The 11991-nt window shown below is 33.6% G+C and overlaps 1 long non-coding RNA gene across 2 annotated transcripts; it reads right to left on the reverse strand.

The window, feature by feature from the left end:
* Positions 1-6533: 6533 nt before the first annotated feature.
* Positions 6534-11150, reverse strand: LOC145790298 (uncharacterized). 2 transcript variants are annotated; one of them, XR_014328982.1, is made up of 5 exons: positions 11005-11150; positions 10441-10567; positions 8886-8941; positions 7133-7255; positions 6534-6808 (listed from the first exon to the last, which is right to left on the reverse strand). It is a non-coding gene; the product is annotated as an uncharacterized LOC145790298 (long non-coding RNA). The 2 variants fall into 2 exon arrangements; XR_014328981.1 differs by lacking the exon at positions 8886-8941.
* Positions 11151-11991: the final 841 nt, after the last annotated feature.

Consider the following 11991-nt stretch of genomic DNA (forward strand, 5'->3'; position numbering starts at 1 on the left):
CCAAAGATTGCCCTAGCAAACGCAAAGGCAAATAAAGATCAAGTAAGAAGCCTACTCAAGCCAATATGACTGAAGTGGATAAAATTTACAATGGTGTTAAAAACATAAATTTTTCTGCAGTTGTTTCCGAGGAAAACCTTGTCAAAAATCTTAAGCAATTGTGGGTGGACACTAGTGCTACTCGCCACATCTGTGCCGACAAAAAGATGTTCACATCCTATTCTGTGGTGGACAACGGCGAACAACTTTTTATAGGCAACTCCTTAACTTCTACAGTTGAAGGACAAGGAAAGATTATTCTGAAGATGATATCTGGAAAGGAACTCACTCTCAACAATGTGCTGCATGTACTGGACATTCGCAAGAATCTAGTTTCAGATCTCTATTAAGTAAAAATGGATTTAGGCTAGTGTTTGAGAGTGATAAATTTGTACTTACTTAGAATGAGATGTATGTAAGAAAATGTTACATGTTTAATGGCCTTTTCAAACTAAATGTAATGACTGTTGTCCCTTCTGTTATTAATAATAATATATCTTATTCTTACTTGCTTGAGTCTTCAAATTTATGGCATAGTAGACTATGACATGTTAATTATGAATCTTTGCGTAGATTAATTAATATGGAATGTTTACCTAAATTTGACATTGATTTAAATCATAAATGTGAAATTTGTGTTGAGACAAAATTAACTAAAACTCATTTTTATCCAATTGAACGAAGTATGGAGCCACTTGAATTAATTCATAGTGACATTTGTGATTTTAAATCAATTCAAACTAGAGATGTGAAAAAATATTTTATCACTTTCATAGATAACTATATAAATATAGTTATATTTATTTAATTCGAACCAATGATGAAGTTTTGGAAACTTTCATTCAATATAAGAATGAATTTGAAAATCAATTTCGTATGAAAAATAAAAAACTTAGAAGCGATAGAGGTGGTAAATATGAATCACCTTTTGGTGAGTTTTGTAAAGAACATGGAATAATTAATCAAACCACCGCTCCTTACTCGCCTCAGCAAAATGGAATTATTGAAAGAAAAAATAAGATTTTAAAAGAAATGATGAATGCCACGTTAATCAGTTCTAGATTACTTTAGAACTTGTGGAGGGAAGCAATACTTTCTGCTAATTATATTCTAAATAAAGTATCCCAAAAGAAAGTGAATCAAATACCTTATGAAATGTGACATGAGAGAATACCATCCTATAAATACTTAAAAGTGTGGAGGTGTTTGGCTAAAGTGGCTATTTCTAGTCCTAAAAGACTGAGATAGGTCCTACAACTGTTGATGGCATTTTCATTGGTTATGCCAAGAATAGTAGTGCATATCGGTTTTTGATTCATAAATCAGAACATTCTGAAATACATGTAAATAATATTATTGAATCTTGGAATGCATCATTCTTTGAACATGTATTTTTGAATAAAACTGGACAAGAGACTAGTACCAATAAAAGATATTACGATGCTATTACTAATCATGATCAAGAACAAGAGCAAGAGATAGATCAAAATGAGGAAGAGGAACCTAGGCGTAGTAAACGTGCTAGAACTTCAAAATCTTTTGGTCCAGATTTTCTAATATTTTTGTTAGAAAATGAGCCTTTAACTTTTAAAGAAGTTATGTCCAATCCTGAGGCTCCTTTATGGAAAGAAGTTGTAAACAACAAAATTGAATCCATCTTGCAAAATCACACTTGGGAATTGGTGGATTTGCCACCAGGTTGTAAACCTCTTGGGTACAAGTGGATTTTCAGAAGAAAAATGAAAGCAGATTGATCAATCGACAAATACAAGGCAAAACTTGTGGTCAAAGGATATAGACAAAAAGAAAGCCTTGACTACTTTGACACATACTCACCAGTTACTAGGATAACATCCATTAGAATGCTAATTGCCATTGCATCTTTGTACAATCTAGAAATTCATCAAATGGATGTGAAAACCGCTTTCTTAAATGGTGAGTTAGATGAAGAAATTTACATGGAACAACTAGAAGGATTTTCTGTTCTAGGAAAAGAAAAGAAAGTGTGTAAATTGGTTAAATCACTATATAGTATAAAACAAGCGCCAAAACAATGGCATGAAAAATTTAACAGAGGCAATGAAGTCAAATAGATTTAAAATTAATGAATATGACAAATGTGTTTATATTAAAAACACAAACAATGGTTATATGATAATATGTCTTTATGTGGATGATATGCTCATCATAGGTAATAATAATAATATAATTAAAACTACCAAGAAAATGTTAAATAAACATTTTGACATGAAAGACACGGGGATTGTTGATGTAATACTTGGTATGAAAATTACCAAAACATTAGATGGTTATGCTTTGTCACAATCACATTACATTGGAAAATACTGGATAAATTAAGCAAAGATGATAATCATCTTGTTAGAACACCTATGGATGCTAATTTGTTCATTTCTAAGAATTTATAGAAAAGTATTTCTCAATTAGAGTATGCTCAAATTATTGGAAGCTTAATGTACTGCACTCGCCTCGGATATAGCTTATGTAGTAAGTAAATTAAGTAGGAGTAGAACACTGGAAAGCAATTATAAGGGTTTAAAGATATCTCTAATTTACTCGTAACAATGGGCTAAATTATACTAGATATCCAGTAGTACTTGAAGGATACTGTGATGTAAATTGAATATCAGATATTAGAGACTCAAAATCCACCAGTGAGTATGTCTTTACTCTTGGTGGGGCGGCTGTATCTTGGAAATCTTCTAAACAGACTTGCATTGCTAGGTCTACTATGGAATCAGAGCTTATAGCTTTAGATAAAGCTGATGAAGAAATAGAATGGCTTTGTCACTTCCTTGAAGATATTTCAATGTGACCAAAACTGGTGCCTGCTATATGCGTACATTGCGATAGTCAATCAGTAATAGGTAGAGCATAGAGTCATATGTATAACGGTAAGTCACGATACATTCGTCGTTGACATAACACCGTGAGACAACTACTCTCAAATGGAATTATTTCCATTGAATATGTGAAGTCTAAAGATAACATAACAGATCCACTAACCAAAGGGTTAGCAAGAGAGTTAGTTAAGGATTCGTCGAGGGAAATGGGACTTAAGCCTATTAAATAAGAGTTACCACAACGGCAACCCAACCTAGTTAAATAGAGATCCCAAGATCTAAGTTCAAAAGGACAACCGAGTTGTGTATAACTCATAAGGATCACTGGGGAGTCAAACTCCTACCCATTTTTATAATGAAATAGTAATATCTACAGCGTTTTAGATTAAGTAATACTTTTAATGATTCTTATATCTAGGAAAACCTAGTGGAGTATGGCAGGATACTCTTCATAAGAATCACCTATATGAGTATGAACTGGGCTGTTTCTATGAGAATTTGTGAAGGGCTACAATTCTCTAGAGTACTCATGAAAGACCAGGTTGTTCAAAATGAACACAATAATGAGAACTAAACTGTGTTTGGTAATATACTGTGTGAGTTCTATTGTCTTGGTTTACACAAATGGTTGAACAGTTCAAGATACCATGTTCACTGGTTAACTTGTAAATCCGATAGTGTCTCACAAGGGAAAGTTCAAAGCCAAAATCTACTTATCCTTTGCAGAATATTTTCAATTTCTGTACTCTCTGTAATTAGATCATGTTGTTGCATTTTCTCTCCGTCAAATTCCATTCATGTGGGGATTGTTGGAATTTATGATTTTATAAGCTTCTTTTGGGCCAACTTTGAGCCCAAATTTGAGTGGGGCCCACACATCTTTTGGGGTGGGTCTAAAGAGGTGGCGTGTTACTTGTCGCATAGCAAGTCACACGGTGAAGACGGTTCGTCAAAACCATTTATGAGTGAATGGGAAGTTGATACTGTTTTTAGGTTCGTGGAATGGACAATTCAAGAAGTAAAATATGGGTTTCTTTGAAATGGTTATCTCACATTGGAAACTTAAGAGAACTTATGTGTGTATACAAGTTATAGGTGGCAACACTTGGGTTGAGCACCAAGGGACACCCCAAGTTTGTAAAAAGGAAGAATTATGGACAAAGTAAACCTTAGTCCAAACCACCACCACACACACGCACGCGTGCCATCGCCGTCCGTCTGTCCGACCGGCCGGCTGAGCCGAGCTGAGCCATGCCAGGTGTGGATAGTGGGTCGGGTCAGTTCTAATATTATTTTTTTGGACAAAATTTATTTTGAATTTTTTCAAAAATTCTTGCAGGAAAAATTTGAATTTTGCACCTATTTGAATTCAAATTTTCTGTCCAAATTTATGTCTCTTCCAGTCCAAAATTCCCAACAGATTAGACTGTTCTAACAGGTTGAAAACTATCAACAGTTTTTGGATATATTCAAACTGCCAGCAGTTATCTGTTCAAAACAGTTTCTGCACCTATTCATTTCAAACTACATCTGTTCGGTTTGATTTTTAGACCTGTTCGGCCCTATAAATACCAGTACATTCCAACAGTTTGGGGTATCTTGAACATTTCAAAAATCATCTTCTTGCATTCTTTTGCTCTCTTGCATAGATATATTCTTCATATTATTTTAGAAAAAAATTCTGAGAGTATAGAACACAGGTTTGGTTCGCCGTACAAATTGTTTGGAGTGCTACTACAATTTGTGTAGATCATTATATCTTGGGAGATAGACGCTATTCATCCGTAAGCACTGAAGTGAGGCAAATTTGCCTTAAGGATATAATGTCACACACTCGATTTGATCTTTTAAATATTTATTCGGTTCGGTAAAAAAATTCTGTAAGTAATTTATTTTTATTTGTTTGATTTGTTTCAAATTATTTATTTTACACAGAAGATTGTTCCAACAAAAACACCAATAATAATAAAAAATGAAAATATTAAATATGCAAACTTTTAATCTATATCATTTTCTAAGAAGAAATCACATTCTCACAAAGTTTTTAAAACATTACGAAGCCTGTTGAACATATAATTTTTTATATAAAAAATTAGGAAAATTTACCCATAAATCCTATTTTGTGAAAAGTTTAACCATTTAGTCCTAAGAGTTTTCTTATACACCATTTAGTCCCTTTTTGTTTGGTCCTTAGTTAATTTTGGGCCTTTTACAGTTTACATTAATACCCTTTGTGGGATTTTTTTTCCTAAATAGAGGATTCGATGTGTTGGCTGGGGATTTGGTAATGTTAATGTGTGCAAGGGTTTGGTTTGACTTTGGGAGGGGGGTGGTGGATGTTGATTGGGTTGTTCCATTGGTTCATAGTCTTGGGTGATTTTTTCAATCGTCGTCATTGTGCATTGCTTTCTGGACCGGTCAGGACTGCAACAGGTGAGTCGCGGTGTTGTGTGTTTTGCATTTGTATATGTTATTGCCCATGACGTTGTGGTTGACAGTGTGGTGATTTGTGATGTTATTGGCATGCCATTATCATTGTGATTAGTGTTTTTGTGGGATTATTTTCCCCTATTTTTTTAATGTTTTGCGTTTGTTCATATGGTTTCATTATGGGTACTCATAACATCCACAAATGCACAGTTGCTTTTAATTGGTTAGTTTTATTGCCAATGTTATTGATGTTATTTGGATTTGAATTTTTGTAATATGTAAGGTAATTTTTAAGGGGGGTGAAGTATGGGTGTGCTTTTTTTCTCATGGATTTTACGGTCTGATTTTGTTCACAGTATGTAACATCAGCAACGAACAGTTGGTGTGAAATGTCAAATGTCATTTTTTTTATTCATTCATTGTCGTATATGTTAGTGGTCTAACGGTTCGATTATGGTTTGCGTGACAGGTATGGATGATGTGTTGTTGTTGTTGTGCACTTACGGGCAAACAAACACCACAAGAATTAACACTTTTGCCGACCAAAAAATTGGTCGCTAAAAGCCTATTTTTGGTCGGTAAAAGTTATCCGCGACCAATTTTTTTGGCCGCTACTTTGGTCGCCAATTGAGGGTCGGCAAAAGTAATTCGCGACCAAAATTTTGGTTGGTTGGGAAAAGTCGGATTTGCCGACCAAATTTTTGGTCGCAAAATATATCATGACCGCGACTAATTCATTTAGTCGTGAAAACACTTTGGTCGCGAAAAGTGATATTTTCCTGACCAAATATCTTAGTCGCCAATTGACACATTTCGCGACCAAAAAATTTGGTCGCCAATTATCACATTCAACGACCAAAAATTTTGGTCGCCAATCGTGACATTCCGACCCAAAAAATTTTGGTCACCAATCGTGACATTCCGCGACTAAAAAATTTTGGTCGCCATTTGTTACTTTTCACGACCAAAACTTTTGGTCGGCAAAAGTGAGATTCCACGACCAAGTACTATTTTGGTCGGCAATACATGTATTTTTTGCGACCAAAACTCTTGGTCGGCAATTGTCATGTTTTGCGAAAAAAATTTACTAATTCAATACAGTGGTAAACCCAACAACTACTGAGAAAAATTTTAACTACAGGAGAAAAATTGGTCATTTCATTCAGCAAAAGGATTTCTTTTTATAGATATACAGAGGGGATTTTCATGGATTTTGATGTAGAGCTACATATGTTGCAAAACATCTGTTGTGTAATTGCAGTTTACATTCCTAAAACAATATAGCTGAATCTACATGCCACAAGGACAACCGCTTTTAACCATTTAAAGACTATGACCCTTCTATCAAAATTTCACTGGTACAACATTATCCTCAATTTACAGGAAAGAAAAGTATGCATTACCTATGTGTTGTTTTTAACACTCATCATCAGAACAGAAAGATGCCCAATGCTGAATTCCTCTTCCTCATTCTTGACCTGTCACAGACAGTTTCAAACAAATTTTATATCATAAAAGGAGCATAGAGGCAGAAACTACAGCAAATAAAAAATGTAAACAATAAATTAAAAAGTCTATTTAGCAGGAAGATGAAAAATGATGGGTAGGTCAAATTATACATTTATATATAGCCCTCCACGTGCAAAAATATATTACAGTAATTAAAACAAAATGCTTCCTGCAAATAAAAAATTTAATTAGAAAACACATTCAATACACACTTCACAACTTACATTGGTCCCTCCCAAGGTGTTTGGGGCGTTCCCCGAGCCGTCTAATATATTTAGGGTTATAAAAATTACCTAATAGACTGAGCATAGATTTTCTAATTAGAACTCAGAAGCTCTCTCTTTAAATCCATGTATTGTCCGGCACTGTGATTGGCCTTTGTGTGAGATGCCAAACCATTTTCCAAGTTAAATGACCTGCAAAAAAATTTTGAACAGGGAAAATTGAGATACTATAGCAGTATTAGTTATTGTTTTTTTCTTTCTTTTACTTCAATGCATAAGAGATAACCCTCTAGGACTAAACACAAAAGATAAAATATAACAAACATGTAGACCATAAAAACTGAAATGGTCCCAAAACTTCGACTAAAAAGTAAAACATATAGGTGACACAAAATCAAAAACTATTGCAAACAAAAAAATATAAGATAAATTTATTATTAAAAATTAAATTTAAAAAAAAAGAAAGAAAGAATATACATTTGTACTTAGTTTAAACAAATCACAAGTGAACAAATCTAAATACTTGCAGCCTAGCACATAGGCTTTTAACATGGAGATCATTAACACAAGCATCACCATCATCATCATCCAATCCAAGACAATATTTGATGATTCTTTGAACTGGCAATCCTTTGGAACCAATTATGGCATTCCACAGGGAGGACAACAGTGTATCCTTACTATCAAGATGAAAAAAAGTGCCCAATCTCATCTTTTTTTTCCTTTTTTTCTTTTAAATGTTATAATTGTCCTTTTTATTCCTTTTTTATCTGTTATTCCACAGGGAGGACAACATTGATATTTTTTTATAGATATATCTAGAAATAGCAACAAAAAAGATGATAAGACCTAAAAAAAGTAGAAAAACTAACCTCTAAACGATTGTTCAAATTGTGTAATTGTCAATTACTACCGATCTCAAATAACAAAATGAAGACTGAATTATGATACAATATGACAGAAAACACCTTTAATCAAAGGACTTAGGCTGATTCAGAATGAATTTATACAGAGAAAACTTGAGAAACCAGCATTGTCTTCGATTTGACTTTGAAACTAATACACAAGGCAAGTTATAAACTTGTTGAAAAAACTAATACCTATTACAGTAGCATGATAGAATTTTTTTCATGAGTTGCCACTGAGCATAAAAATTCACGTTAACAAATCAGACTCAGCTGACATTCATAGCTTAGCAAAGGATAGGTGTAGCCATGGGATGGCCATCAACTTCCAACATATTACAAGATCAGAATTTAAATCTTTATTCAGGTAAACAAAACATATTTTCTTCTCTTAAGAAAAATGTTAGAAATAATGATACAGAACCTCGCCTGAAGTAGCATCCCAAAGATTAATAGGATGATCACGAGTGGTACTTGCAAACACACATGTAACTGGATCTGAAATCTTAACCATTATAGCAGTTAAACTTTCATTATAGTATCATTACTTACTGTAAATCCATCTCACATTAATGGACTACAGAGTACTTTTTTATAGAACTCCCTTAACAAGAAAGGTAAGAGATGAACCTGACGCAGACATATATGGGTACCAGCAGAAATCATAAATAGGGTCCCCCTTATTCACAACAAGATTTGCAATATAAGAATCTGCAACTGTTTTAAAACCATAGGAGAAGTATAATGAAAAAATAAACCTGCCTAAATTTAGCTTAGTAATAAAGCAACATCATGAAAAACAATGACAACAGTGAGAAAAATGCTGTAGTACCAAAACCATTAAGAAGGGCATTTGGTATCAATTGATTGACAAAAGTTTTCACTCTAAAATCAAGAATAGACTTAAACAAGCTTACCTACATCAGCAACAAAAGAACAAGAATTTTCATGATAGACACTTCCAGCATCTGGTCTAAAGAGGAAGAAATAATAAAGTCATAAGATATATTGCATGCCATAAATCAATTAAAATACCAAGTTGCAACAGAAGTCCAAGAAGCACCATTCTTAACTGTCAGATTAGAGTGATCTTATCACATTATTCAACTGCCTGCATCATTACCAAAGCCATGGCACAAACTCTACTTGAATTAACTCAACAAACATTGTCCCAACTATGACCAAAGCATGCAAATCAAATTATCTCTAAACTTGAAATTCAAGATTACAAATGAAATGCATCAGTACAGTTTATAAAGCTAACCTTCAAAAGGGAACCTATCAACCGAATCGACTCACCTAAACTCAAATTTTCACATTTTTTCACCAAGAATATATATATATATATATATATATATATATTGAGATGACAAAACCCTGCTATTTGGATCTCCACTAAAAACTTTTAGCTTGCCTCATTTTGCAAGGTTTAAAACGCATTACTGATATTGAAAAATTTATCCAATTCCAATACCAATAGCCATTGACTCGATTCTCGATGTTATCTTTATTCAATGAATTTAGATTACTCCTGATTTTATAAACTTCAGACCAATTTGAGGTGAAATTTAAAAAAATAAAACAAAGGACAGGCCTAAGGCTAAGGAATTGTGTACACACATTCTTTAGTAATGAAGTCATTTTTGGGTTTGGAACCGAAAGCAACTAAGAATATGAATATAAATGACCAATGATAACAAACTAGAGTTTAGTTTCTCACTTAATGGCAAGAGTTCAAGTTCTTTATCACCTAGCAACAACAAATGATAATACGCTTTTGAGCCTTTTGACAATTTCTTGAATAATACGCTTGAAAGATCCACCTCTTAGTAAAGCAAATAAAGCTAAAATTAAGCTTGTACAAGTTCACATGTTACAAATTTGAGAACTATTCTAGAAACTATTTTCAAAATAAATTTTGGTCCTCCTCTTCTTCTCCATTTCTGTCATGAATTTATTTTCACAAGCTGGAATCAATTTTTCGATTTTCTGGAAATTATTACCATAAATCTTTGCAGCTAAACTTTGAGATGGCAAACAATTCCATACATAGAGAAACCATATATACTCACACCGACACACACAAAGGGTGGAGCCACATACCCCATTAAAACTTATTGAAGCTAATGGGTTCAAACTTCTTATACATATTAAAATGTAACACAATAGTTTCACAAAACATCAATCAAAATTTACAGAAAATTCAGAATATGTTTATTTTTATTATTTTTAAAATTTTTTATGTCCTTAAAATAACCCAAAATCTATCCATAGTTATCAAAATACACATAATTCATATATAGGTTTAGATACGCCTAAAAATTATGAATGTAGAAACAAATTAAACATCTTGTGCTTTATTTATCTCACTCTGTTTTTAGTGCTTATGAGGCCAATTGACCTTCAAACTTTACCAGCAGCAAAGGGAATGCATATCATGAAGAAACAAGTACAACTTAGAGGGAAAATCACCTGGTTCCCGTAGACTCTGGAAATCTGTTCCAAGATGCTTTGTGTGAGAGTATTTAGTATACATATATCATTCTTTGAATGAATCTACCAGATCAAGGAGAGGTTGAGAAACAGAGTCTTCATTTGACTGGCAAAGCAGTGGACATGGAAAAAGTAATGCAACTGTAAGAGAGTGAGAGAGAGTGTGTGTAGTCACAACATCAAACCCACAAAAAACCCAATGAACCCATAAAATTAAAATCCATAATTTCAATTCAAACACAATAAACCCATAATTTCACAAAACTAAAATCAAACCCACAAAACTAAAATCAAACCCATTTTGGACATCAAGATTTAATTAATTTCGTACAAATCAAACACTTCAACCAAACCCATTTACGAAATCAACACAAGAATAAACCCTAGATGAAGTGTGAGAGATAGGGAAATATGGGAAGGGAGAGAGAGAGAGAGAGATGACCCGAGAGGGAGAAGATCCAGATTGACAGAGAAGGAAAGAGAGTGATCGAGGTATACAGAGTGAGAAATAGAGAGAAATACAGACCTCGAGTGAGAGAGTACCTGTGAGGATGTGACGGTGGCGGCGGCAAGCGACAGTTGCGATGGCGAGCAGCGTTACGGTCTGCACTGCGCTGAGGTGAGGTGAGGTAGGGTGAGGTTTGGTGGTCGTATATGTGAGAAGAAGAATCGATTGTTGTATCTGCTTCTACAGGCGCCAATATATTTTTATTTCCCTTTAAAATATTTAGTAACTAAATTATTTATTGGTGACAACATTATTTTTTCACTAAAGATAAAAATATTGGCCACAAATATAGTTTTGTCACTAAATGATATTAAAATATTAAAAATTATTGGTAATAAAAATATATTTGTCATTAATAATTTTATAATTGGTGACCAATTTTTTCCTCACCAAAAATCTCAAAATTTTGGTACCCTCCGAAAAAATTAACGGGAAAATCTTTGGTGACAAAAAAATATAAATAATCATGAAAATTAATTTCGTAACCTAATTTTTTTATTATGTATTTAGATAGGTGACAAAATTTTATTTTTGTCTCTAAAAATGGTACATTTGGAGACGAAATATTATTTTTGTCATTAAAAGATACGTATTTCGTGACAAAATTTATTTTCGTCATTAGTTTTCGTCTCTAAAGACTATTTTTGTTGTAGTGAATGGTGGTAGTAGAATGGCGTTTGCAGTAGTAGTGAAGGTGGTAAAGGAGATGGGTGGTGAAAGAGAGAGAGATGAGTGAGAGACAGATAGAGAAGAGAAAGAGAGAGAGAGAGAGACAAAGACAGAGTGATGAACGAGAGAGAGACAAAGTGGTCGCTAAAAGTGCATTTTCTTGTAGTGGATAGATAAATCGAGAGGGAGCTCAGTAAATAGAGAAGACGGAATGGAAAGAGTGAGCAACGCCAACATAGTGGGAGAGAGAGAGAAAGAGAGAGAGAGAAAGAGAAGAGAGAGAGAGAGAGGGACAAAAAGATAAAGAGATAGAGAGTGAGAGACAAAAAAAGAGACAAAGAGAGAAGAGAGAT

Source organism: Camellia sinensis, chromosome 5 (genome assembly GCF_055761805.1).
Source record: "Camellia sinensis isolate YWXY chromosome 5, ASM5576180v1, whole genome shotgun sequence".
NCBI lineage: Eukaryota > Viridiplantae > Streptophyta > Magnoliopsida > Ericales > Theaceae > Camellia > Camellia sinensis.